Below are 21,570 nucleotides of genomic sequence, written 5' to 3' on the forward strand. Positions count from 1 at the left end.
ACGTCAAAATTCGGCCTCCGGAATGGTCCAATGGTACGAAGACCCATTGCCTTGCCAGAAACACTCTTGGGGCTTTCCGAAATGGTATTATGGGTCGCGTGGTTCCTCACGATGTAAAAGTTACGGCGTTATGTTTGTACTATATAGTCTTACGCAACAACCAAAAAAAAAAAAAAAAAAAGAAGGAGGGATGCAACACGAGGACTTCCCGGGAGGTCACCCATCCTAGTACTACTCTCGCCCAAGCACGCTTGACTGCGGAGTTCTGATGGGATCCGGTGCATTAGTGCTGGTATGATCGCATCCGTTAGTATATACCATTCAATCGCATATATCGTGTTTTAAAAACTCTAGGGATCATTCAATGTGGGTCCCACTTGATATGTGGACCGTTTATTCACCTTGGACGTGCTTCCAACCGCGAAAAACAAGAGATAACCATATCCAAACATAATTTTGTACTCGTAGCTAATTGTGTCGCGATCACCAAAAAACATCCGAAACACCTTCAAACGTCAAAATTCGGCCTCCGGAATGGTCCAATGGTACGAAGACCCATTGCCTTGCCAGAAACACTCTTGGGGCTTTCCGAAATGGTATTATGGGTCGCGTGGTTCCTCACGATGTAAAAGTTACGGCGTTATGTTTGTACTATATAGTCTTACGCAACAACCAAAAAAAAAAAAAAAAAAAGAAGGAGGGATGCAACACGAGGACTTCCCGGGAGGTCACCCATCCTAGTACTACTCTCGCCCAAGCACGCTTGACTGCGGAGTTCTGATGGGATCCGGTGCATTAGTGCTGGTATGATCGCATCCGTTAGTATATACCATTCAATCGCATATATCGTGTTTTAAAAACTCTAGGGATCATTCAATGTGGGTCCCACTTGATATGTGGACCGTTTATTCACCTTGGACGTGCTTCCAACCGCGAAAAACAAGAGATAACCATATCCAAACATAATTTTGTACTCGTAGCTAATTGTGTCGCGATCACCAAAAAACATCCGAAACACCTTCAAACGTCAAAATTCGGCCTCCGGAATGGTCCAATGGTACGAAGACCCATTGCCTTGCCAGAAACACTCTTGGGGCTTTCCGAAATGGTATTATGGGTCGCGTGGTTCCTCACGATGTAAAAGTTACGGCGTTATGTTTGTACTATATAGTCTTACGCAACAACCAAAAAAAAAAAAAAAAAAAGAAGGAGGGATGCAACACGAGGACTTCCCGGGAGGTCACCCATCCTAGTACTACTCTCGCCCAAGCACGCTTGACTGCGGAGTTCTGATGGGATCCGGTGAATTAGTGCTGGTATGATCGCATCCGTTAGTATATACCATTCAATCGCATATATCGTGTTTTAAAAACTCTAGGGATCATTCAATGTGGGTCCCACTTGATATGTGGACCGTTTATTCACCTTGGACGTGCTTCCAACCGCGAAAAACAAGAGATAACCATATCCAAACATAATTTTGTACTCGTAGCTAATTGTGTCGCGATCACCAAAAAACATCCGAAACACCTTCAAACGTCAAAATTCGGCCTCCGGAATGGTCCAATGGTACGAAGACCCATTGCCTTGCCAGAAACACTCTTGGGGCTTTCCGAAAAGGTATTATGGGTCGCGTGGTTCCTCACGATGTAAAAGTTACGGCGTTATGTTTGTACTATATAGTCTTACGCAACAACCAAAAAAAAAAAAAAAAAAAGAAGGAGGGATGCAACACGAGGACTTCCCGGGAGGTCACCCATCCTAGTACTACTCTCGCCCAAGCACGCTTGACTGCGGAGTTCTGATGGGATCCGGTGCATTAGTGCTGGTATGATCGCATCCGTTAGTATATACCATTCAATCGCATATATCGTGTTTTAAAAACTCTAGGGATCATTCAATGTGGGTCCCACTTGATATGTGGACCGTTTATTCACCTTGGACGTGCTTCCAACCGCAAAAACAAGAGATAACCATATCCAAACATAATTTTGTACTCGTAGCTAATTGTGTCGCGATCACCAAAAAACATCCGAAACACCTTCAAACGTCAAAATTCGGCCTCCGGAATGGTCCAATGGTACGAAGACCCATTGCCTTGCCAGAAACACTCTTGGGGCTTTCCGAAATGGTATTATGGGTCGCGTGGTTCCTCACGATGTAAAAGTTACGGCGTTATGTTTGTACTATATAGTCTTACGCAACAACCAAAAAAAAAAAAAAAAAAAGAAGGAGGGATGCAACACGAGGACTTCCCGGGAGGTCACCCATCCTAGTACTACTCTCGCCCAAGCACGCTTGACTGCGGAGTTCTGATGGGATCCGGTGCATTAGTGCTGGTATGATCGCATCCGTTAGTATATACCATTCAATCGCATATATCGTGTTTTAAAAACTCTAGGGATCATTCAATGTGGGTCCCACTTGATATGTGGACCGTTTATTCACCTTGGACGTGCTTCCAACCGCGAAAAACAAGAGATAACCATATCCAAACATAATTTTGTACTCGTAGCTAATTGTGTCGCGATCACCAAAAAACATCCGAAACACCTTCAAACGTCAAAATTCGGCCTCCGGAATGGTCCAATGGTACGAAGACCCATTGCCTTGCCAGAAACACTCTTGGGGCTTTCCGAAATGGTATTATGGGTCGCGTGGTTCCTCACGATGTAAAAGTTACGGCGTTATGTTTGTACTATATAGTCTTACGCAACAACCAAAAAAAAAAAAAAAAAAAGATGGAGGGATGCAACACGAGGACTTCCCGGGAGGTCACCCATCCTAGTACTACTCTCGCCCAAGCACGCTTGACTGCGGAGTTCTGATGGGATCCGGTGAATTAGTGCTGGTATGATCGCATCCGTTAGTATATACCATTCAATCGCATATATCGTGTTTTAAAAACTCTAGGGATCATTCAATGTGGGTCCCACTTGATATGTGGACCGTTTATTCACCTTGGACGTGCTTCCAACCGCGAAAAACAAGAGATAACCATATCCAAACATAATTTTGTACTTGTAGCTAATTGTGTCGCGATCACCAAAAAACATCCGAAACACCTTCAAACGTCAAAATTCGGCCTCCGGAATGGTCCAATGGTACGAAGACCCATTGCCTTGCCAGAAACACTCTTGGGGCTTTCCGAAATGGTATTATGGGTCGCGTGGTTCCTCACGATGTAAAAGTTACGGCGTTATGTTTGTACTATATAGTCTTACGCAACAACCAAAAAAAAAAAAAAAAAAAGAAGGAGGGATGCAACACGAGGACTTCCCGGGAGGTCACCCATCCTAGTACTACTCTCGCCCAAGCACGCTTGACTGCGGAGTTCTGATGGGATCCGGTGAATTAGTGCTGGTATGATCGCATCCGTTAGTATATACCATTCAATCGCATATATCGTGTTTTAAAAACTCTAGGGATCATTCAATGTGGGTCCCACTTGATATGTGGACCGTTTATTCACCTTGGACGTGCTTCCAACCGCGAAAAACAAGAGATAACCATATCCAAACATAATTTTGTACTCGTAGCTAATTGTGTCGCGATCACCAAAAAACATCCGAAACACCTTCAAACGTCAAAATTCGGCCTCCGGAATGGTCCAATGGTACGAAGACCCATTGCCTTGCCAGAAACACTCTTGGGGCTTTCCGAAAAGGTATTATGGGTCGCGTGGTTCCTCACGATGTAAAAGTTACGGCGTTATGTTTGTACTATATAGTCTTACGCAACAACCAAAAAAAAAAAAAAAAAAAGAAGGAGGGATGCAACACGAGGACTTCCCGGGAGGTCACCCATCCTAGTACTACTCTCGCCCAAGCACGCTTGACTGCGGAGTTCTGATGGGATCCGGTGCATTAGTGCTGGTATGATCGCATCCGTTAGTATATACCATTCAATCGCATATATCGTGTTTTAAAAACTCTAGGGATCATTCAATGTGGGTCCCACTTGATATGTGGACCGTTTATTCACCTTGGACGTGCTTCCAACCGCGAAAAACAAGAGATAACCATATCCAAACATAATTTTGTACTCGTAGCTAATTGTGTCGCGATCACCAAAAAACATCCGAAACACCTTCAAACGTCAAAATTCGGCCTCCGGAATGGTCCAATGGTACGAAGACCCATTGCCTTGCCAGAAACACTCTTGGGGCTTTCCGAAATGGTATTATGGGTCGCGTGGTTCCTCACGATGTAAAAGTTACGGCGTTATGTTTGTACTATATAGTCTTACGCAACAACCAAAAAAAAAAAAAAAAAAAGAAGGAGGGATGCAACACGAGGACTTCCCGGGAGGTCACCCATCCTAGTACTACTCTCGCCCAAGCACGCTTGACTGCGGAGTTCTGATGGGATCCGGTGCATTAGTGCTGGTATGATCGCATCCGTTAGTATATACCATTCAATCGCATATATCGTGTTTTAAAAACTCTAGGGATCATTCAATGTGGGTCCCACTTGATATGTGGACCGTTTATTCACCTTGGACGTGCTTCCAACCGCGAAAAACAAGAGATAACCATATCCAAACATAATTTTGTACTCGTAGCTAATTGTGTCGCGATCACCAAAAAACATCCGAAACACCTTCAAACGTCAAAATTCGGCCTCCGGAATGGTCCAATGGAACGAAGACCCATTGCCTTGCCAGAAACACTCTTGGGGCTTTCCGAAATGGTATTATGGGTCGCGTGGTTCCTCACGATGTAAAAGTTACGGCGTTATGTTTGTACTATATAGTCTTACGCAACAACCAAAAAAAAAAAAAAAAAAAGAAGGAGGGATGCAACACGAGGACTTCCCGGGAGGTCACCCATCCTAGTACTACTCTCGCCCAAGCACGCTTGACTGCGGAGTTCTGATGGGATCCGGTGCATTAGTGCTGGTATGATCGCATCCGTTAGTATATACCATTCAATCGCATATATCGTGTTTTAAAAACTCTAGGGATCATTCAATGTGGGTCCCACTTGATATGTGGACCGTTTATTCACCTTGGACGTGCTTCCAACCGCGAAAAACAAGAGATAACCATATCCAAACATAATTTTGTACTCGTAGCTAATTGTGTCGCGATCACCAAAAAACATCCGAAACACCTTCAAACGTCAAAATTCGGCCTCCGGAATGGTCCAATGGTACGAAGACCCATTGCCTTGCCAGAAACACTCTTGGGGCTTTCCGAAAAGGTATTATGGGTCGCGTGGTTCCTCACGATGTAAAAGTTACGGCGTTATGTTTGTACTATATAGTCTTACGCAACAACCAAAAAAAAAAAAAAAAAAAGAAGGAGGGATGCAACACGAGGACTTCCCGGGAGGTCACCCATCCTAGTACTACTCTTGCCCAAGCACGCTTGACTGCGGAGTTCTGATGGGATCCGGTGCATTAGTGCTGGTATGATCGCATCCGTTAGTATATACCATTCAATCGCATATATCGTGTTTTAAAAACTCTAGGGATCATTCAATGTGGGTCCCACTTGATATGTGGACCGTTTATTCACCTTGGACGTGCTTCCAACCGCAAAAACAAGAGATAACCATATCCAAACATAATTTTGTACTCGTAGCTAATTGTGTCGCGATCACCAAAAAACATCCGAAACACCTTCAAACGTCAAAATTCGGCCTCCGGAATGGTCCAATGGTACGAAGACCCATTGCCTTGCCAGAAACACTCTTGGGGCTTTCCGAAATGGTATTATGGGTCGCGTGGTTCCTCACGATGTAAAAGTTACGGCGTTATGTTTGTACTATATAGTCTTACGCAACAACCAAAAAAAAAAAAAAAAAAAGAAGGAGGGATGCAACACGAGGACTTCCCGGGAGGTCACCCATCCTAGTACTACTCTCGCCCAAGCACGCTTGACTGCGGAGTTCTGATGGGATCCGGTGAATTAGTGCTGGTATGATCGCATCCGTTAGTATATACCATTCAATCGCATATATCGTGTTTTAAAAACTCTAGGGATCATTCAATGTGGGTCCCACTTGATATGTGGACCGTTTATTCACCTTGGACGTGCTTCCAACCGCGAAAAACAAGAGATAACCATATCCAAACATAATTTTGTACTCGTAGCTAATTGTGTCGCGATCACCAAAAAACATCCGAAACACCTTCAAACGTCAAAATTCGGCCTCCGGAATGGTCCAATGGTACGAAGACCCATTGCCTTGCCAGAAACACTCTTGGGGCTTTCCGAAAAGGTATTATGGGTCGCGTGGTTCCTCACGATGTAAAAGTTACGGCGTTATGTTTGTACTATATAGTCTTACGCAACAACCAAAAAAAAAAAAAAAAAAAGAAGGAGGGATGCAACACGAGGACTTCCCGGGAGGTCACCCATCCTAGTACTACTCTCGCCCAAGCACGCTTGACTGCGGAGTTCTGATGGGATCCGGTGCATTAGTGCTGGTATGATCGCATCCGTTAGTATATACCATTCAATCGCATATATCGTGTTTTAAAAACTCTAGGGATCATTCAATGTGGGTCCCACTTGATATGTGGACCGTTTATTCACCTTGGACGTGCTTCCAACCGCGAAAAACAAGAGATAACCATATCCAAACATAATTTTGTACTCGTAGCTAATTGTGTCGCGATCACCAAAAAACATCCGAAACACCTTCAAACGTCAAAATTCGGCCTCCGGAATGGTCCAATGGTACGAAGACCCATTGCCTTGCCAGAAACACTCTTGGGGCTTTCCGAAATGGTATTATGGGTCGCGTGGTTCCTCACGATGTAAAAGTTACGGCGTTATGTTTGTACTATATAGTCTTACGCAACAACCAAAAAAAAAAAAAAAAAAAGAAGGAGGGATGCAACACGAGGACTTCCCGGGAGGTCACCCATCCTAGTACTACTCTCGCCCAAGCACGCTTGACTGCGGAGTTCTGATGGGATCCGGTGCATTAGTGCTGGTATGATCGCATCCGTTAGTATATACCATTCAATCGCATATATCGTGTTTTAAAAACTCTAGGGATCATTCAATGTGGGTCCCACTTGATATGTGGACCGTTTATTCACCTTGGACGTGCTTCCAACCGCGAAAAACAAGAGATAACCATATCCAAACATAATTTTGTACTCGTAGCTAATTGTGTCGCGATCACCAAAAAACATCCGAAACACCTTCAAACGTCAAAATTCGGCCTCCGGAATGGTCCAATGGAACGAAGACCCATTGCCTTGCCAGAAACACTCTTGGGGCTTTCCGAAATGGTATTATGGGTCGCGTGGTTCCTCACGATGTAAAAGTTACGGCGTTATGTTTGTACTATATAGTCTTACGCAACAACCAAAAAAAAAAAAAAAAAAAGAAGGAGGGATGCAACACGAGGACTTCCCGGGAGGTCACCCATCCTAGTACTACTCTCGCCCAAGCACGCTTGACTGCGGAGTTCTGATGGGATCCGGTGCATTAGTGCTGGTATGATCGCATCCGTTAGTATATACCATTCAATCGCATATATCGTGTTTTAAAAACTCTAGGGATCATTCAATGTGGGTCCCACTTGATATGTGGACCGTTTATTCACCTTGGACGTGCTTCCAACCGCAAAAACAAGAGATAACCATATCCAAACATAATTTTGTACTCGTAGCTAATTGTGTCGCGATCACCAAAAAACATCCGAAACACCTTCAAACGTCAAAATTCGGCCTCCGGAATGGTCCAATGGTACGAAGACCCATTGCCTTGCCAGAAACACTCTTGGGGCTTTCCGAAATGGTATTATGGGTCGCGTGGTTCCTCACGATGTAAAAGTTACGGCGTTATGTTTGTACTATATAGTCTTACGCAACAACCAAAAAAAAAAAAAAAAAAAGAAGGAGGGATGCAACACGAGGACTTCCCGGGAGGTCACCCATCCTAGTACTACTCTCGCCCAAGCACGCTTGACTGCGGAGTTCTGATGGGATCCGGTGCATTAGTGCTGGTATGATCGCATCCGTTAGTATATACCATTCAATCGCATATATCGTGTTTTAAAAACTCTAGGGATCATTCAATGTGGGTCCCACTTGATATGTGGACCGTTTATTCACCTTGGACGTGCTTCCAACCGCGAAAAACAAGAGATAACCATATCCAAACATAATTTTGTACTCGTAGCTAATTGTGTCGCGATCACCAAAAAACATCCGAAACACCTTCAAACGTCAAAATTCGGCCTCCGGAATGGTCCAATGGTACGAAGACCCATTGCCTTGCCAGAAACACTCTTGGGGCTTTCCGAAATGGTATTATGGGTCGCGTGGTTCCTCACGATGTAAAAGTTACGGCGTTATGTTTGTACTATATAGTCTTACGCAACAACCAAAAAAAAAAAAAAAAAAAGATGGAGGGATGCAACACGAGGACTTCCCGGGAGGTCACCCATCCTAGTACTACTCTCGCCCAAGCACGCTTGACTGCGGAGTTCTGATGGGATCCGGTGAATTAGTGCTGGTATGATCGCATCCGTTAGTATATACCATTCAATCGCATATATCGTGTTTTAAAAACTCTAGGGATCATTCAATGTGGGTCCCACTTGATATGTGGACCGTTTATTCACCTTGGACGTGCTTCCAACCGCGAAAAACAAGAGATAACCATATCCAAACATAATTTTGTACTTGTAGCTAATTGTGTCGCGATCACCAAAAAACATCCGAAACACCTTCAAACGTCAAAATTCGGCCTCCGGAATGGTCCAATGGTACGAAGACCCATTGCCTTGCCAGAAACACTCTTGGGGCTTTCCGAAATGGTATTATGGGTCGCGTGGTTCCTCACGATGTAAAAGTTACGGCGTTATGTTTGTACTATATAGTCTTACGCAACAACCAAAAAAAAAAAAAAAAAAAGAAGGAGGGATGCAACACGAGGACTTCCCGGGAGGTCACCCATCCTAGTACTACTCTCGCCCAAGCACGCTTGACTGCGGAGTTCTGATGGGATCCGGTGAATTAGTGCTGGTATGATCGCATCCGTTAGTATATACCATTCAATCGCATATATCGTGTTTTAAAAACTCTAGGGATCATTCAATGTGGGTCCCACTTGATATGTGGACCGTTTATTCACCTTGGACGTGCTTCCAACCGCAAAAACAAGAGATAACCATATCCAAACATAATTTTGTACTCGTAGCTAATTGTGTCGCGATCACCAAAAAACATCCGAAACACCTTCAAACGTCAAAATTCGGCCTCCGGAATGGTCCAATGGTACGAAGACCCATTGCCTTGCCAGAAACACTCTTGGGGCTTTCCGAAATGGTATTATGGGTCGCGTGGTTCCTCACGATGTAAAAGTTACGGCGTTATGTTTGTACTATATAGTCTTAAGCAACGACCAAAAAAAAAAAAAAAAAAAGAAGGAGGGATGCAACACGAGGACTTCCCGGGAGGTCACCCATCCTAGTACTACTCTCGCCCAAGCACGCTTGACTGCGGAGTTCTGATGGGATCCGGTGCATTAGTGCTGGTATGATCGCATCCGTTAGTATATACCATTCAATCGCATATATCGTGTTTTAAAAACTCTAGGGATCATTCAATGTGGGTCCCACTTGATATGTGGACCGTTTATTCACCTTGGACGTGCTTCCAACCGCGAAAAACAAGAGATAACCATATCCAAACATAATTTTGTACTCGTAGCTAATTGTGTCGCGATCACCAAAAAACATCCGAAACACCTTCAAACGTCAAAATTCGGCCTCCGGAATGGTCCAATGGTACGAAGACCCATTGCCTTGCCAGAAACACTCTTGGGGCTTTCCGAAATGGTATTATGGGTCGCGTGGTTCCTCACGATGTAAAAGTTACGGCGTTATGTTTGTACTATATAGTCTTACGCAACAACCAAAAAAAAAAAAAAAAAAAGAAGGAGGGATGCAACACGAGGACTTCCCGGGAGGTCACCCATCCTAGTACTACTCTCGCCCAAGCACGCTTGACTGCGGAGTTCTGATGGGATCCGGTGCATTAGTGCTGGTATGATCGCATCCGTTAGTATATACCATTCAATCGCATATATCGTGTTTTAAAAACTCTAGGGATCATTCAATGTGGGTCCCACTTGATATGTGGACCGTTTATTCACCTTGGACGTGCTTCCAACCGCGAAAAACAAGAGATAACCATATCCAAACATAATTTTGTACTCGTAGCTAATTGTGTCGCGATCACCAAAAAACATCCGAAACACCTTCAAACGTCAAAATTCGGCCTCCGGAATGGTCCAATGGTACGAAGACCCATTGCCTTGCCAGAAACACTCTTGGGGCTTTCCGAAATGGTATTATGGGTCGCGTGGTTCCTCACGATGTAAAAGTTACGGCGTTATGTTTGTACTATATAGTCTTACGCAACAACCAAAAAAAAAAAAAAAAAAAGATGGAGGGATGCAACACGAGGACTTCCCGGGAGGTCACCCATCCTAGTACTACTCTCGCCCAAGCACGCTTGACTGCGGAGTTCTGATGGGATCCGGTGAATTAGTGCTGGTATGATCGCATCCGTTAGTATATACCATTCAATCGCATATATCGTGTTTTAAAAACTCTAGGGATCATTCAATGTGGGTCCCACTTGATATGTGGACCGTTTATTCACCTTGGACGTGCTTCCAACCGCGAAAAACAAGAGATAACCATATCCAAACATAATTTTGTACTTGTAGCTAATTGTGTCGCGATCACCAAAAAACATCCGAAACACCTTCAAACGTCAAAATTCGGCCTCCGGAATGGTCCAATGGTACGAAGACCCATTGCCTTGCCAGAAACACTCTTGGGGCTTTCCGAAATGGTATTATGGGTCGCGTGGTTCCTCACGATGTAAAAGTTACGGCGTTATGTTTGTACTATATAGTCTTACGCAACAACCAAAAAAAAAAAAAAAAAAAGATGGAGGGATGCAACACGAGGACTTCCCGGGAGGTCACCCATCCTAGTACTACTCTCGCCCAAGCACGCTTGACTGCGGAGTTCTGATGGGATCCGGTGAATTAGTGCTGGTATGATCGCATCCGTTAGTATATACCATTCAATCGCATATATCGTGTTTTAAAAACTCTAGGGATCATTCAATGTGGGTCCCACTTGATATGTGGACCGTTTATTCACCTTGGACGTGCTTCCAACCGCGAAAAACAAGAGATAACCATATCCAAACATAATTTTGTACTTGTAGCTAATTGTGTCGCGATCACCAAAAAACATCCGAAACACCTTCAAACGTCAAAATTCGGCCTCCGGAATGGTCCAATGGTACGAAGACCCATTGCCTTGCCAGAAACACTCTTGGGGCTTTCCGAAATGGTATTATGGGTCGCGTGGTTCCTCACGATGTAAAAGTTACGGCGTTATGTTTGTACTATATAGTCTTAAGCAACGACCAAAAAAAAAAAAAAAAAAAGAAGGAGGGATGCAACACGAGGACTTCCCGGGAGGTCACCCATCCTAGTACTACTCTCGCCCAAGCACGCTTGACTGCGGAGTTCTGATGGGATCCGGTGCATTAGTGCTGGTATGATCGCATCCGTTAGTATATACCATTCAATCGCATATATCGTGTTTTAAAAACTCTAGGGATCATTCAATGTGGGTCCCACTTGATATGTGGACCGTTTATTCACCTTGGACGTGCTTCCAACCGCGAAAAACAAGAGATAACCATATCCAAACATAATTTTGTACTCGTAGCTAATTGTGTCGCGATCACCAAAAAACATCCGAAACACCTTCAAACGTCAAAATTCGGCCTCCGGAATGGTCCAATGGTACGAAGACCCATTGCCTTGCCAGAAACACTCTTGGGGCTTTCCGAAATGGTATTATGGGTCGCGTGGTTCCTCACGATGTAAAAGTTACGGCGTTATGTTTGTACTATATAGTCTTACGCAACGACCAAAAAAAAAAAAAAAAAAAGAAGGAGGGATGCAACACGAGGACTTCCCGGGAGGTCACCCATCCTAGTACTACTCTCGCCCAAGCACGCTTGACTGCGGAGTTCTGATGGGATCCGGTGAATTAGTGCTGGTATGATCGCATCCGTTAGTATATACCATTCAATCGCATATATCGTGTTTTAAAAACTCTAGGGATCATTCAATGTGGGTCCCACTTGATATGTGGACCGTTTATTCACCTTGGACGTGCTTCCAACCGCGAAAAACAAGAGATAACCATATCCAAACATAATTTTGTACTCGTAGCTAATTGTGTCGCGATCACCAAAAAACATCCGAAACACCTTCAAACGTCAAAATTCGGCCTCCGGAATGGTCCAATTGTACGAAGACCCATTGCCTTGCCAGAAACACTCTTGGGGCTTTCCGAAAAGGTATTATGGGTCGCGTGGTTCCTCACGATGTAAAAGTTACGGCGTTATGTTTGTACTATATAGTCTTACGCAACAACCAAAAAAAAAAAAAAAAAAAGAAGGAGGGATGCAACACGAGGACTTCCCGGGAGGTCACCCATCCTAGTACTACTCTCGCCCAAGCACGCTTGACTGCGGAGTTCTGATGGGATCCGGTGCATTAGTGCTGGTATGATCGCATCCGTTAGTATATACCATTCAATCGCATATATCGTGTTTTAAAAACTCTAGGGATCATTCAATGTGGGTCCCACTTGATATGTGGACCGTTTATTCACCTTGGACGTGCTTCCAACCGCGAAAAACAAGAGATAACCATATCCAAACATAATTTTGTACTCGTAGCTAATTGTGTCGCGATCACCAAAAAACATCCGAAACACCTTCAAACGTCAAAATTCGGCCTCCGGAATGGTCCAATGGTACGAAGACCCATTGCCTTGCCAGAAACACTCTTGGGGCTTTCCGAAAAGGTATTATGGGTCGCGTGGTTCCTCACGATGTAAAAGTTACGGCGTTATGTTTGTACTATATAGTCTTACGCAACAACCAAAAAAAAAAAAAAAAAAAAGAAGGAGGGATGCAACACGAGGACTTCCCGGGAGGTCACCCATCCTAGTACTACTCTTGCCCAAGCACGCTTGACTGCGGAGTTCTGATGGGATCCGGTGCATTAGTGCTGGTATGATCGCATCCGTTAGTATATACCATTCAATCGCATATATCGTGTTTTAAAAACTCTAGGGATCATTCAATGTGGGTCCCACTTGATATGTGGACCGTTTATTCACCTTGGACGTGCTTCCAACCGCGAAAAACAAGAGATAACCATATCCAAACATAATTTTGTACTCGTAGCTAATTGTGTCGCGATCACCAAAAAACATCCGAAACACCTTCAAACGTCAAAATTCGGCCTCCGGAATGGTCCAATGGTACGAAGACCCATTGCCTTGCCAGAAACACTCTTGGGGCTTTCCGAAATGGTATTATGGGTCGCGTGGTTCCTCACGATGTAAAAGTTACGGCGTTATGTTTGTACTATATAGTCTTACGCAACAACCAAAAAAAAAAAAAAAAAAAGATGGAGGGATGCAACACGAGGACTTCCCGGGAGGTCACCCATCCTAGTACTACTCTCGCCCAAGCACGCTTGACTGCGGAGTTCTGATGGGATCCGGTGAATTAGTGCTGGTATGATCGCATCCGTTAGTATATACCATTCAATCGCATATATCGTGTTTTAAAAACTCTAGGGATCATTCAATGTGGGTCCCACTTGATATGTGGACCGTTTATTCACCTTGGACGTGCTTCCAACCGCGAAAAACAAGAGATAACCATATCCAAACATAATTTTGTACTCGTAGCTAATTGTGTCGCGATCACCAAAAAACATCCGAAACACCTTCAAACGTCAAAATTCGGCCTCCGGAATGGTCCAATGGTACGAAGACCCATTGCCTTGCCAGAAACACTCTTGGGGCTTTCCGAAATGGTATTATGGGTCGCGTGGTTCCTCACGATGTAAAAGTTACGGCGTTATGTTTGTACTATATAGTCTTACGCAACAACCAAAAAAAAAAAAAAAAAAAGATGGAGGGATGCAACACGAGGACTTCCCGGGAGGTCACCCATCCTAGTACTACTCTCGCCCAAGCACGCTTGACTGCGGAGTTCTGATGGGATCCGGTGAATTAGTGCTGGTATGATCGCATCCGTTAGTATATACCATTCAATCGCATATATCGTGTTTTAAAAACTCTAGGGATCATTCAATGTGGGTCCCACTTGATATGTGGACCGTTTATTCACCTTGGACGTGCTTCCAACCGCGAAAAACAAGAGATAACCATATCCAAACATAATTTTGTACTCGTAGCTAATTGTGTCGCGATCACCAAAAAACATCCGAAACACCTTCAAACGTCAAAATTCGGCCTCCGGAATGGTCCAATTGTACGAAGACCCATTGCCTTGCCAGAAACACTCTTGGGGCTTTCCGAAAAGGTATTATGGGTCGCGTGGTTCCTCACGATGTAAAAGTTACGGCGTTATGTTTGTACTATATAGTCTTACGCAACAACCAAAAAAAAAAAAAAAAAAAGAAGGAGGGATGCAACACGAGGACTTCCCGGGAGGTCACCCATCCTAGTACTACTCTCGCCCAAGCACGCTTGACTGCGGAGTTCTGATGGGATCCGGTGCATTAGTGCTGGTATGATCGCATCCGTTAGTATATACCATTCAATCGCATATATCGTGTTTTAAAAACTCTAGGGATCATTCAATGTGGGTCCCACTTGATATGTGGACCGTTTATTCACCTTGGACGTGCTTCCAACCGCGAAAAACAAGAGATAACCATATCCAAACATAATTTTGTACTCGTAGCTAATTGTGTCGCGATCACCAAAAAACATCCGAAACACCTTCAAACGTCAAAATTCGGCCTCCGGAATGGTCCAATGGTACGAAGACCCATTGCCTTGCCAGAAACACTCTTGGGGCTTTCCGAAAAGGTATTATGGGTCGCGTGGTTCCTCACGATGTAAAAGTTACGGCGTTATGTTTGTACTATATAGTCTTACGCAACAACCAAAAAAAAAAAAAAAAAAAAGAAGGAGGGATGCAACACGAGGACTTCCCGGGAGGTCACCCATCCTAGTACTACTCTTGCCCAAGCACGCTTGACTGCGGAGTTCTGATGGGATCCGGTGCATTAGTGCTGGTATGATCGCATCCGTTAGTATATACCATTCAATCGCATATATCGTGTTTTAAAAACTCTAGGGATCATTCAATGTGGGTCCCACTTGATATGTGGACCGTTTATTCACCTTGGACGTGCTTCCAACCGCGAAAAACAAGAGATAACCATATCCAAACATAATTTTGTACTCGTAGCTAATTGTGTCGCGATCACCAAAAAACATCCGAAACACCTTCAAACGTCAAAATTCGGCCTCCGGAATGGTCCAATGGTACGAAGACCCATTGCCTTGCCAGAAACACTCTTGGGGCTTTCCGAAATGGTATTATGGGTCGCGTGGTTCCTCACGATGTAAAAGTTACGGCGTTATGTTTGTACTATATAGTCTTACGCAACAACCAAAAAAAAAAAAAAAAAAAGAAGGAGGGATGCAACACGAGGACTTCCCGGGAGGTCACCCATCCTAGTACTACTCTCGCCCAAGCACGCTTGACTGCGGAGTTCTGATGGGATCCGGTGCATTAGTGCTGGTATGATCGCATCCGTTAGTATATACCATTCAATCGCATATATCGTGTTTTAAAAACTCTAGGGATCATTCAATGTGGGTCCCACTTGATATGTGGACCGTTTATTCACCTTGGACGTGCTTCCAACCGCGAAAAACAAGAGATAACCATATCCAAACATAATTTTGTACTCGTAGCTAATTGTGTCGCGATCACCAAAAAACATCCGAAACACCTTCAAACGTCAAAATTCGGCCTCCGGAATGGTCCAATGGTACGAAGACCCATTGCCTTGCCAGAAACACTCTTGGGGCTTTCCGAAATGGTATTATGGGTCGCGTGGTTCCTCACGATGTAAAAGTTACGACGTTATGTTTGTACTATATAGTCTTACGCAACAACCAAAAAAAAAAAAAAAAAAAGATGGAGGGATGCAACACGAGGACTTCCCGGGAGGTCACCCATCCTAGTACTACTCTCGCCCAAGCACGCTTGACTGCGGAGTTCTGATGGGATCCGGTGAATTAGTGCTGGTATGATCGCATCCGTTAGTATATACCATTCAATCGCATATATCGTGTTTTAAAAACTCTAGGGATCATTCAATGTGGGTCCCACTTGATATGTGGACCGTTTATTCACCTTGGACGTGCTTCCAACCGCGAAAAACAAGAGATAACCATATCCAAACATAATTTTGTACTCGTAGCTAATTGTGTCGCGATCACCAAAAAACATCCGAAACACCTTCAAACGTCAAAATTCGGCCTCCGGAATGGTCCAATGGTACGAAGACCCATTGCCTTGCCAGAAACACTCTTGGGGCTTTCCGAAATGGTATTATGGGTCGCGTGGTTCCTCACGATGTAAAAGTTACGGCGTTATGTTTGTACTATATAGTCTTACGCAACGACCAAAAAAAAAAAAAAAAAAAGAAGGAGGGATGCAACACGAGGACTTCCCGGGAGGTCACCCATCCTAGTACTACTCTCGCCCAAGCACGCTTGACTGCGGAGTTCTGATGGGATCCGGTGAATTAGTGCTGGTATGATCGCATCCGTTAGTATATACCATTCAATCGCATATATCGTGTTTTAAAAACTCTAGGGATCATTCAATGTGGGTCCCACTTGATATGTGGACCGTTTATTCACCTTGGACGTGCTTCCAACCGCGAAAAACAAGAGATAACCATATCCAAACATAATTTTGTACTCGTAGCTAATTGTGTCGCGATCACCAAAAAACATCCGAAACACCTTCAAACGTCAAAATTCGGCCTCCGGAATGGTCCAATGGTACGAAGACCCATTGCCTTGCCAGAAACACTCTTGGGGCTTTCCGAAAAGGTATTATGGGTCGCGTGGTTCCTCACGATGTAAAAGTTACGGCGTTATGTTTGTACTATATAGTCTTACGCAACAACCAAAAAAAAAAAAAAAAAAAGAAGGAGGGATGCAACACGAGGACTTCCCGGGAGGTCACCCATCCTAGTACTACTCTCGCCCAAGCACGCTTGACTGCGGAGTTCTGATGGGATCCGGTGAATTAGTGCTGGTATGATCGCATCCGTTAGTATATACCATTCAATCGCATATATCGTGTTTTAAAAACTCTAGGGATCATTCAATGTGGGTCCCACTTGATATGTGGACCGTTTATTCACCTTGGACGTGCTTCCAACCGCGAAAAACAAGAGATAACCATATCCAAACATAATTTTGTACTCGTAGCTAATTGTGTCGCGATCACCAAAAAACATCCGAAACACCTTCAAACGTCAAAATTCGGCCTCCGGAATGGTCCAATGGTACGAAGACCCATTGCCTTGCCAGAAACACTCTTGGGGCTTTCCGAAAAGGTATTATGGGTCGCGTGGTTCCTCACGATGTAAAAGTTACGGCGTTATGTTTGTACTATATAGTCTTACGCAACAACCAAAAAAAAAAAAAAAAAAAGAAGGAGGGATGCAACACGAGGACTTCCCGGGAGGTCACCCATCCTAGTACTACTCTCGCCCAAGCACGCTTGACTGCGGAGTTCTGATGGGATCCGGTGCATTAGTGCTGGTATGATCGCATCCGTTAGTATATACCATTCAATCGCATATATCGTGTTTTAAAAACTCTAGGGATCATTCAATGTGGGTCCCACTTGATATGTGGACCGTTTATTCACCTTGGACGTGCTTCCAACCGCGAAAAACAAGAGATAACCATATCCAAACATAATTTTGTACTCGTAGCTAATTGTGTCGCGATCACCAAAAAACATCCGAAACACCTTCAAACGTCAAAATTCGGCCTCCGGAATGGTCCAATGGCACGAAGACCCATTGCCTTGCCAGAAACACTCTTGGGGCTTTCCGAAAAGGTATTATGGGTCGCGTGGTTCCTCACGATGTAAAAGTTACGGCGTTATGTTTGTACTATATAGTCTTACGCAACAACCAAAAAAAAAAAAAAAAAAAGAAGGAGGGATGCAACACGAGGACTTCCCGGGAGGTCACCCATCCTAGTACTACTCTCGCCCAAGCACGCTTGACTGCGGAGTTCTGATGGGATCCGGTGAATTAGTGCTGGTATGATCGCATCCGTTAGTATATACCATTCAATCGCATATATCGTGTTTTAAAAACTCTAGGGATCATTCAATGTGGGTCCCACTTGATATGTGGACCGTTTATTCACCTTGGACGTGCTTCCAACCGCGAAAAACAAGAGATAACCATATCCAAACATAATTTTGTACTCGTAGCTAATTGTGTCGCGATCACCAAAAAACATCCGAAACACCTTCAAACGTCAAAATTCGGCCTCCGGAATGGTCCAATGGTACGAAGACCCATTGCCTTGCCAGAAACACTCTTGGGGCTTTCCGAAATGGTATTATGGGTCGCGTGGTTCCTCACGATGTAAAAGTTACGGCGTTATGTTTGTACTATATAGTCTTACGCAACAACCAAAAAAAAAAAAAAAAAAGAAGGAGGGATGCAACACGAGGACTTCCCGGGAGGTCACCCATCCTAGTACTACTCTCGCCCAAGCACGCTTGACTGCGGAGTTCTGATGGGATCCGGTGAATTAGTGCTGGTATGATCGCATCCGTTAGTATATACCATTCAATCGCATATATCGTGTTTTAAAAACTCTAGGGATCATTCAATGTGGGTCCCACTTGATATGTGGACCGTTTATTCACCTTGGACGTGCTTCCAACCGCGAAAAACAAGAGATAACCATATCCAAACATAATTTTGTACTCGTAGCTAATTGTGTCGCGATCACCAAAAAACATCCGAAACACCTTCAAACGTCAAAATTCGGCCTCCGGAATGGTCCAATGGTACGAAGACCCATTGCCTTGCCAGAAACACTCTTGGGGCTTTCCGAAAAGGTATTATGGGTCGCGTGGTTCCTCACGATGTAAAAGTTACGGCGTTATGTTTGTACTATATAGTCTTACGCAACAACCAAAAAAAAAAAAAAAAAAAGAAGGAGGGATGCAACACGAGGACTTCCCGGGAGGTCACCCATCCTAGTACTACTCTCGCCCAAGCACGCTTGACTGCGGAGTTCTGATGGGATCCGGTGCATTAGTGCTGGTATGATCGCATCCGTTAGTATATACCATTCAATCGCATATATCGTGTTTTAAAAACTCTAGGGATCATTCAATGTGGGTCCCACTTGATATGTGGACCGTTTATTCACCTTGGACGTGCTTCCAACCGCGAAAAACAAGAGATAACCATATCCAAACATAATTTTGTACTTGTAGCTAATTGTGTCGCGATCACCAAAAAACATCCGAAACACCTTCAAACGTCAAAATTCGGCCTCCGGAATGGTCCAATGGTACGAAGACCCATTGCCTTGCCAGAAACACTCTTGGGGCTTTCCGAAATGGTATTATGGGTCGCGTGGTTCCTCACGATGTAAAAGTTACGGCGTTATGTTTGTACTATATAGTCTTACGCAACAACCAAAAAAAAAAAAAAAAAAAGAAGGAGGGATGCAACACGAGGACTTCCCGGGAGGTCACCCATCCTAGTACTACTCTCGCCCAAGCACGCTTGACTGCGGAGTTCTGATGGGATCCGGTGAATTAGTGCTGGTATGATCGCATCCGTTAGTATATACCATTCAATCGCATATATCGTGTTTTAAAAACTCTAGGGATCATTCAATGTGGGTCCCACTTGATATGTGGACCGTTTATTCACCTTGGACGTGCTTCCAACCGCGAAAAACAAGAGATAACCATATCCAAACATAATTTTGTACTCGTAGCTAATTGTGTCGCGATCACCAAAAAACATCCGAAACACCTTCAAACGTCAAAATTCGGCCTCCGGAATGGTCCAATGGTACGAAGACCCATTGCCTTGCCAGAAACACTCTTGGGGCTTTCCGAAAAGGTATTATGGGTCGCGTGGTTCCTCACGATGTAAAAGTTACGGCGTTATGTTTGTACTATATAGTCTTACGCAACAACCAAAAAAAAAAAAAAAAAAAGAAGGAGGGATGCAACACGAGGACTTCCCGGGAGGTCACCCATCCTAGTACTACTCTCGCCCAAGCACGCTTGACTGCGGAGTTCTGATGGGATCCGGTGCATTAGTGCTGGTATGATCGCATCCGTTAGTATATACCATTCAATCGCATATATCGTGTTTTAAAAACTCTAGGGATCATTCAATGTGGGTCCCACTTGATATGTGGACCGTTTATTCACCTTGGACGTGCTTCCAACCGCGAAAAACAAGAGATAACCATATCCAAACATAATTTTGTACTTGTAGCTAATTGTGTCGCGATCACCAAAAAACATCCGAAACACCTTCAAACGTCAAAATTCGGCCTCCGGAATGGTCCAATGGTACGAAGACCCATTGCCTTGCCAGAAACACTCTTGGGGCTTTCCGAAATGGTATTATGGGTCGCGTGGTTCCTCACGATGTAAAAGTTACGGCGTTATGTTTGTACTATATAGTCTTACGCAACAACCAAAAAAAAAAAAAAAAAAAGAAGGAGGGATGCAACACGAGGACTTCCCGGGAGGTCACCCATCCTAGTACTACTCTCGCCCAAGCACGCTTGACTGCGGAGTTCTGATGGGATCCGGTGAATTAGTGCTGGTATGATCGCATCCGTTAGTATATACCATTCAATCGCATATATCGTGTTTTAAAAACTCTAGGGATCATTCAATGTGGGTCCCACTTGATATGTGGACCGTTTATTCACCTTGGACGTGCTTCCAACCGCGAAAAACAAGAGATAACCATATCCAAACATAATTTTGTACTCGTAGCTAATTGTGTCGCGATCACCAAAAAACATCCGAAACACCTTCAAACGTCAAAATTCGGCCTCCGGAATGGTCCAATGGTACGAAGACCCATTGCCTTGCCAGAAACACTCTTGGGGCTTTCCGAAATGGTATTATGGGTCGCGTGGTTCCTCACGATGTAAAAGTTACGGCGTTATGTTTGTACTATATAGTCTTACGCAACAACCAAAAAAAAAAAAAAAAAAAGAAGGAGGGATGCAACACGAGGACTTCCCGGGAGGTCACCCATCCTAGTACTACTCTCGCCCAAGCACGCTTGACTGCGGAGTTCTGATGGGATCCGGTGAATTAGTGCTGGTATGATCGCATCCGTTAGTATATACCATTCAATCGCATATATCGTGTTTTAAAAACTCTAGGGATCATTCAATGTGGGTCCCACTTGATATGTGGACCGTTTATTCACCTTGGACGTGCTTCCAACCGCGAAAAACAAGAGATAACCATATCCAAACATAATTTTGTACTCGTAGCTAATTGTGTCGCGATCACCAAAAAACATCCGAAACACCTTCAAACGTCAAAATTCGGCCTCCGGAATGGTCCAATGGTACGAAGAACCATTGCCTTGCCAGAAACACTCTTG

General features: G+C 44.2%; 42 non-coding genes across 42 annotated transcripts; all 42 read right to left on the reverse strand.

The window, feature by feature from the left end:
* Positions 1–187: 187 nt before the first annotated feature.
* On the reverse strand, positions 188–306 carry LOC147936628 (5S ribosomal RNA). Its single transcript, XR_015570175.1, has one exon. It is a non-coding gene; the product is annotated as a 5S ribosomal RNA (ribosomal RNA).
* A 393-nt stretch (positions 307–699) lies between these two features.
* On the reverse strand, positions 700–818 carry LOC147936629 (5S ribosomal RNA). Its single transcript, XR_015570176.1, has one exon. It is a non-coding gene; the product is annotated as a 5S ribosomal RNA (ribosomal RNA).
* Positions 819–1,211: 393 nt separating this feature from the next.
* Positions 1,212–1,330, reverse strand: LOC147936630 (5S ribosomal RNA). The gene has a single exon (XR_015569401.1). It is a non-coding gene; the product is annotated as a 5S ribosomal RNA (ribosomal RNA).
* A 393-nt stretch (positions 1,331–1,723) lies between these two features.
* Positions 1,724–1,842, reverse strand: LOC147936631 (5S ribosomal RNA). Its single transcript, XR_015570178.1, has one exon. It is a non-coding gene; the product is annotated as a 5S ribosomal RNA (ribosomal RNA).
* A 392-nt stretch (positions 1,843–2,234) lies between these two features.
* On the reverse strand, positions 2,235–2,353 carry LOC147936632 (5S ribosomal RNA). The gene has a single exon (XR_015570179.1). It is a non-coding gene; the product is annotated as a 5S ribosomal RNA (ribosomal RNA).
* A 393-nt stretch (positions 2,354–2,746) lies between these two features.
* Positions 2,747–2,865, reverse strand: LOC147936633 (5S ribosomal RNA). The gene has a single exon (XR_015569402.1). It is a non-coding gene; the product is annotated as a 5S ribosomal RNA (ribosomal RNA).
* A 393-nt stretch (positions 2,866–3,258) lies between these two features.
* LOC147936634 (5S ribosomal RNA) lies at positions 3,259–3,377 on the reverse strand. Its single transcript, XR_015569403.1, has one exon. It is a non-coding gene; the product is annotated as a 5S ribosomal RNA (ribosomal RNA).
* Positions 3,378–3,770: 393 nt separating this feature from the next.
* LOC147936635 (5S ribosomal RNA) lies at positions 3,771–3,889 on the reverse strand. The gene has a single exon (XR_015570180.1). It is a non-coding gene; the product is annotated as a 5S ribosomal RNA (ribosomal RNA).
* Positions 3,890–4,282: 393 nt separating this feature from the next.
* Positions 4,283–4,401, reverse strand: LOC147936636 (5S ribosomal RNA). Its single transcript, XR_015570181.1, has one exon. It is a non-coding gene; the product is annotated as a 5S ribosomal RNA (ribosomal RNA).
* Positions 4,402–4,794: 393 nt separating this feature from the next.
* Positions 4,795–4,913, reverse strand: LOC147936637 (5S ribosomal RNA). The gene has a single exon (XR_015570182.1). It is a non-coding gene; the product is annotated as a 5S ribosomal RNA (ribosomal RNA).
* Positions 4,914–5,306: 393 nt separating this feature from the next.
* On the reverse strand, positions 5,307–5,425 carry LOC147936638 (5S ribosomal RNA). Its single transcript, XR_015569563.1, has one exon. It is a non-coding gene; the product is annotated as a 5S ribosomal RNA (ribosomal RNA).
* A 392-nt stretch (positions 5,426–5,817) lies between these two features.
* LOC147936639 (5S ribosomal RNA) lies at positions 5,818–5,936 on the reverse strand. Its single transcript, XR_015569405.1, has one exon. It is a non-coding gene; the product is annotated as a 5S ribosomal RNA (ribosomal RNA).
* A 393-nt stretch (positions 5,937–6,329) lies between these two features.
* LOC147936640 (5S ribosomal RNA) lies at positions 6,330–6,448 on the reverse strand. The gene has a single exon (XR_015570183.1). It is a non-coding gene; the product is annotated as a 5S ribosomal RNA (ribosomal RNA).
* A 393-nt stretch (positions 6,449–6,841) lies between these two features.
* LOC147936641 (5S ribosomal RNA) lies at positions 6,842–6,960 on the reverse strand. Its single transcript, XR_015570184.1, has one exon. It is a non-coding gene; the product is annotated as a 5S ribosomal RNA (ribosomal RNA).
* A 393-nt stretch (positions 6,961–7,353) lies between these two features.
* On the reverse strand, positions 7,354–7,472 carry LOC147936642 (5S ribosomal RNA). Its single transcript, XR_015570185.1, has one exon. It is a non-coding gene; the product is annotated as a 5S ribosomal RNA (ribosomal RNA).
* Positions 7,473–7,864: 392 nt separating this feature from the next.
* Positions 7,865–7,983, reverse strand: LOC147936643 (5S ribosomal RNA). The gene has a single exon (XR_015570186.1). It is a non-coding gene; the product is annotated as a 5S ribosomal RNA (ribosomal RNA).
* A 393-nt stretch (positions 7,984–8,376) lies between these two features.
* Positions 8,377–8,495, reverse strand: LOC147936644 (5S ribosomal RNA). Its single transcript, XR_015569406.1, has one exon. It is a non-coding gene; the product is annotated as a 5S ribosomal RNA (ribosomal RNA).
* Positions 8,496–8,888: 393 nt separating this feature from the next.
* Positions 8,889–9,007, reverse strand: LOC147936645 (5S ribosomal RNA). Its single transcript, XR_015569407.1, has one exon. It is a non-coding gene; the product is annotated as a 5S ribosomal RNA (ribosomal RNA).
* Positions 9,008–9,399: 392 nt separating this feature from the next.
* Positions 9,400–9,518, reverse strand: LOC147936646 (5S ribosomal RNA). Its single transcript, XR_015570187.1, has one exon. It is a non-coding gene; the product is annotated as a 5S ribosomal RNA (ribosomal RNA).
* Positions 9,519–9,911: 393 nt separating this feature from the next.
* LOC147936647 (5S ribosomal RNA) lies at positions 9,912–10,030 on the reverse strand. The gene has a single exon (XR_015570189.1). It is a non-coding gene; the product is annotated as a 5S ribosomal RNA (ribosomal RNA).
* A 393-nt stretch (positions 10,031–10,423) lies between these two features.
* Positions 10,424–10,542, reverse strand: LOC147936648 (5S ribosomal RNA). Its single transcript, XR_015569408.1, has one exon. It is a non-coding gene; the product is annotated as a 5S ribosomal RNA (ribosomal RNA).
* Positions 10,543–10,935: 393 nt separating this feature from the next.
* On the reverse strand, positions 10,936–11,054 carry LOC147936649 (5S ribosomal RNA). The gene has a single exon (XR_015569409.1). It is a non-coding gene; the product is annotated as a 5S ribosomal RNA (ribosomal RNA).
* A 393-nt stretch (positions 11,055–11,447) lies between these two features.
* On the reverse strand, positions 11,448–11,566 carry LOC147936650 (5S ribosomal RNA). The gene has a single exon (XR_015570190.1). It is a non-coding gene; the product is annotated as a 5S ribosomal RNA (ribosomal RNA).
* A 393-nt stretch (positions 11,567–11,959) lies between these two features.
* Positions 11,960–12,078, reverse strand: LOC147936651 (5S ribosomal RNA). Its single transcript, XR_015569410.1, has one exon. It is a non-coding gene; the product is annotated as a 5S ribosomal RNA (ribosomal RNA).
* A 393-nt stretch (positions 12,079–12,471) lies between these two features.
* Positions 12,472–12,590, reverse strand: LOC147936652 (5S ribosomal RNA). Its single transcript, XR_015570191.1, has one exon. It is a non-coding gene; the product is annotated as a 5S ribosomal RNA (ribosomal RNA).
* A 394-nt stretch (positions 12,591–12,984) lies between these two features.
* On the reverse strand, positions 12,985–13,103 carry LOC147936653 (5S ribosomal RNA). Its single transcript, XR_015569564.1, has one exon. It is a non-coding gene; the product is annotated as a 5S ribosomal RNA (ribosomal RNA).
* A 393-nt stretch (positions 13,104–13,496) lies between these two features.
* Positions 13,497–13,615, reverse strand: LOC147936654 (5S ribosomal RNA). Its single transcript, XR_015569411.1, has one exon. It is a non-coding gene; the product is annotated as a 5S ribosomal RNA (ribosomal RNA).
* Positions 13,616–14,008: 393 nt separating this feature from the next.
* On the reverse strand, positions 14,009–14,127 carry LOC147936655 (5S ribosomal RNA). The gene has a single exon (XR_015569412.1). It is a non-coding gene; the product is annotated as a 5S ribosomal RNA (ribosomal RNA).
* Positions 14,128–14,520: 393 nt separating this feature from the next.
* LOC147936656 (5S ribosomal RNA) lies at positions 14,521–14,639 on the reverse strand. The gene has a single exon (XR_015570192.1). It is a non-coding gene; the product is annotated as a 5S ribosomal RNA (ribosomal RNA).
* A 394-nt stretch (positions 14,640–15,033) lies between these two features.
* LOC147936657 (5S ribosomal RNA) lies at positions 15,034–15,152 on the reverse strand. Its single transcript, XR_015569565.1, has one exon. It is a non-coding gene; the product is annotated as a 5S ribosomal RNA (ribosomal RNA).
* A 393-nt stretch (positions 15,153–15,545) lies between these two features.
* Positions 15,546–15,664, reverse strand: LOC147936658 (5S ribosomal RNA). The gene has a single exon (XR_015570193.1). It is a non-coding gene; the product is annotated as a 5S ribosomal RNA (ribosomal RNA).
* A 393-nt stretch (positions 15,665–16,057) lies between these two features.
* On the reverse strand, positions 16,058–16,176 carry LOC147936659 (5S ribosomal RNA). The gene has a single exon (XR_015569413.1). It is a non-coding gene; the product is annotated as a 5S ribosomal RNA (ribosomal RNA).
* Positions 16,177–16,569: 393 nt separating this feature from the next.
* On the reverse strand, positions 16,570–16,688 carry LOC147936660 (5S ribosomal RNA). The gene has a single exon (XR_015569414.1). It is a non-coding gene; the product is annotated as a 5S ribosomal RNA (ribosomal RNA).
* Positions 16,689–17,081: 393 nt separating this feature from the next.
* Positions 17,082–17,200, reverse strand: LOC147936661 (5S ribosomal RNA). Its single transcript, XR_015569416.1, has one exon. It is a non-coding gene; the product is annotated as a 5S ribosomal RNA (ribosomal RNA).
* Positions 17,201–17,593: 393 nt separating this feature from the next.
* LOC147936662 (5S ribosomal RNA) lies at positions 17,594–17,712 on the reverse strand. Its single transcript, XR_015570194.1, has one exon. It is a non-coding gene; the product is annotated as a 5S ribosomal RNA (ribosomal RNA).
* A 393-nt stretch (positions 17,713–18,105) lies between these two features.
* Positions 18,106–18,224, reverse strand: LOC147936663 (5S ribosomal RNA). Its single transcript, XR_015569417.1, has one exon. It is a non-coding gene; the product is annotated as a 5S ribosomal RNA (ribosomal RNA).
* A 392-nt stretch (positions 18,225–18,616) lies between these two features.
* On the reverse strand, positions 18,617–18,735 carry LOC147936664 (5S ribosomal RNA). Its single transcript, XR_015569418.1, has one exon. It is a non-coding gene; the product is annotated as a 5S ribosomal RNA (ribosomal RNA).
* A 393-nt stretch (positions 18,736–19,128) lies between these two features.
* On the reverse strand, positions 19,129–19,247 carry LOC147936665 (5S ribosomal RNA). The gene has a single exon (XR_015570195.1). It is a non-coding gene; the product is annotated as a 5S ribosomal RNA (ribosomal RNA).
* Positions 19,248–19,640: 393 nt separating this feature from the next.
* LOC147936666 (5S ribosomal RNA) lies at positions 19,641–19,759 on the reverse strand. Its single transcript, XR_015569419.1, has one exon. It is a non-coding gene; the product is annotated as a 5S ribosomal RNA (ribosomal RNA).
* Positions 19,760–20,152: 393 nt separating this feature from the next.
* Positions 20,153–20,271, reverse strand: LOC147936667 (5S ribosomal RNA). The gene has a single exon (XR_015570196.1). It is a non-coding gene; the product is annotated as a 5S ribosomal RNA (ribosomal RNA).
* Positions 20,272–20,664: 393 nt separating this feature from the next.
* Positions 20,665–20,783, reverse strand: LOC147936668 (5S ribosomal RNA). The gene has a single exon (XR_015569420.1). It is a non-coding gene; the product is annotated as a 5S ribosomal RNA (ribosomal RNA).
* A 393-nt stretch (positions 20,784–21,176) lies between these two features.
* Positions 21,177–21,295, reverse strand: LOC147936669 (5S ribosomal RNA). Its single transcript, XR_015569421.1, has one exon. It is a non-coding gene; the product is annotated as a 5S ribosomal RNA (ribosomal RNA).
* Positions 21,296–21,570: the final 275 nt, after the last annotated feature.

Source organism: Camelina sativa, chromosome 10 (assembly GCF_030686135.1).
Source record: "Camelina sativa cultivar CO46 ecotype springtype chromosome 10, ASM3068613v1".
NCBI classification, from domain to species: Eukaryota; Viridiplantae; Streptophyta; class Magnoliopsida; order Brassicales; family Brassicaceae; genus Camelina; species Camelina sativa.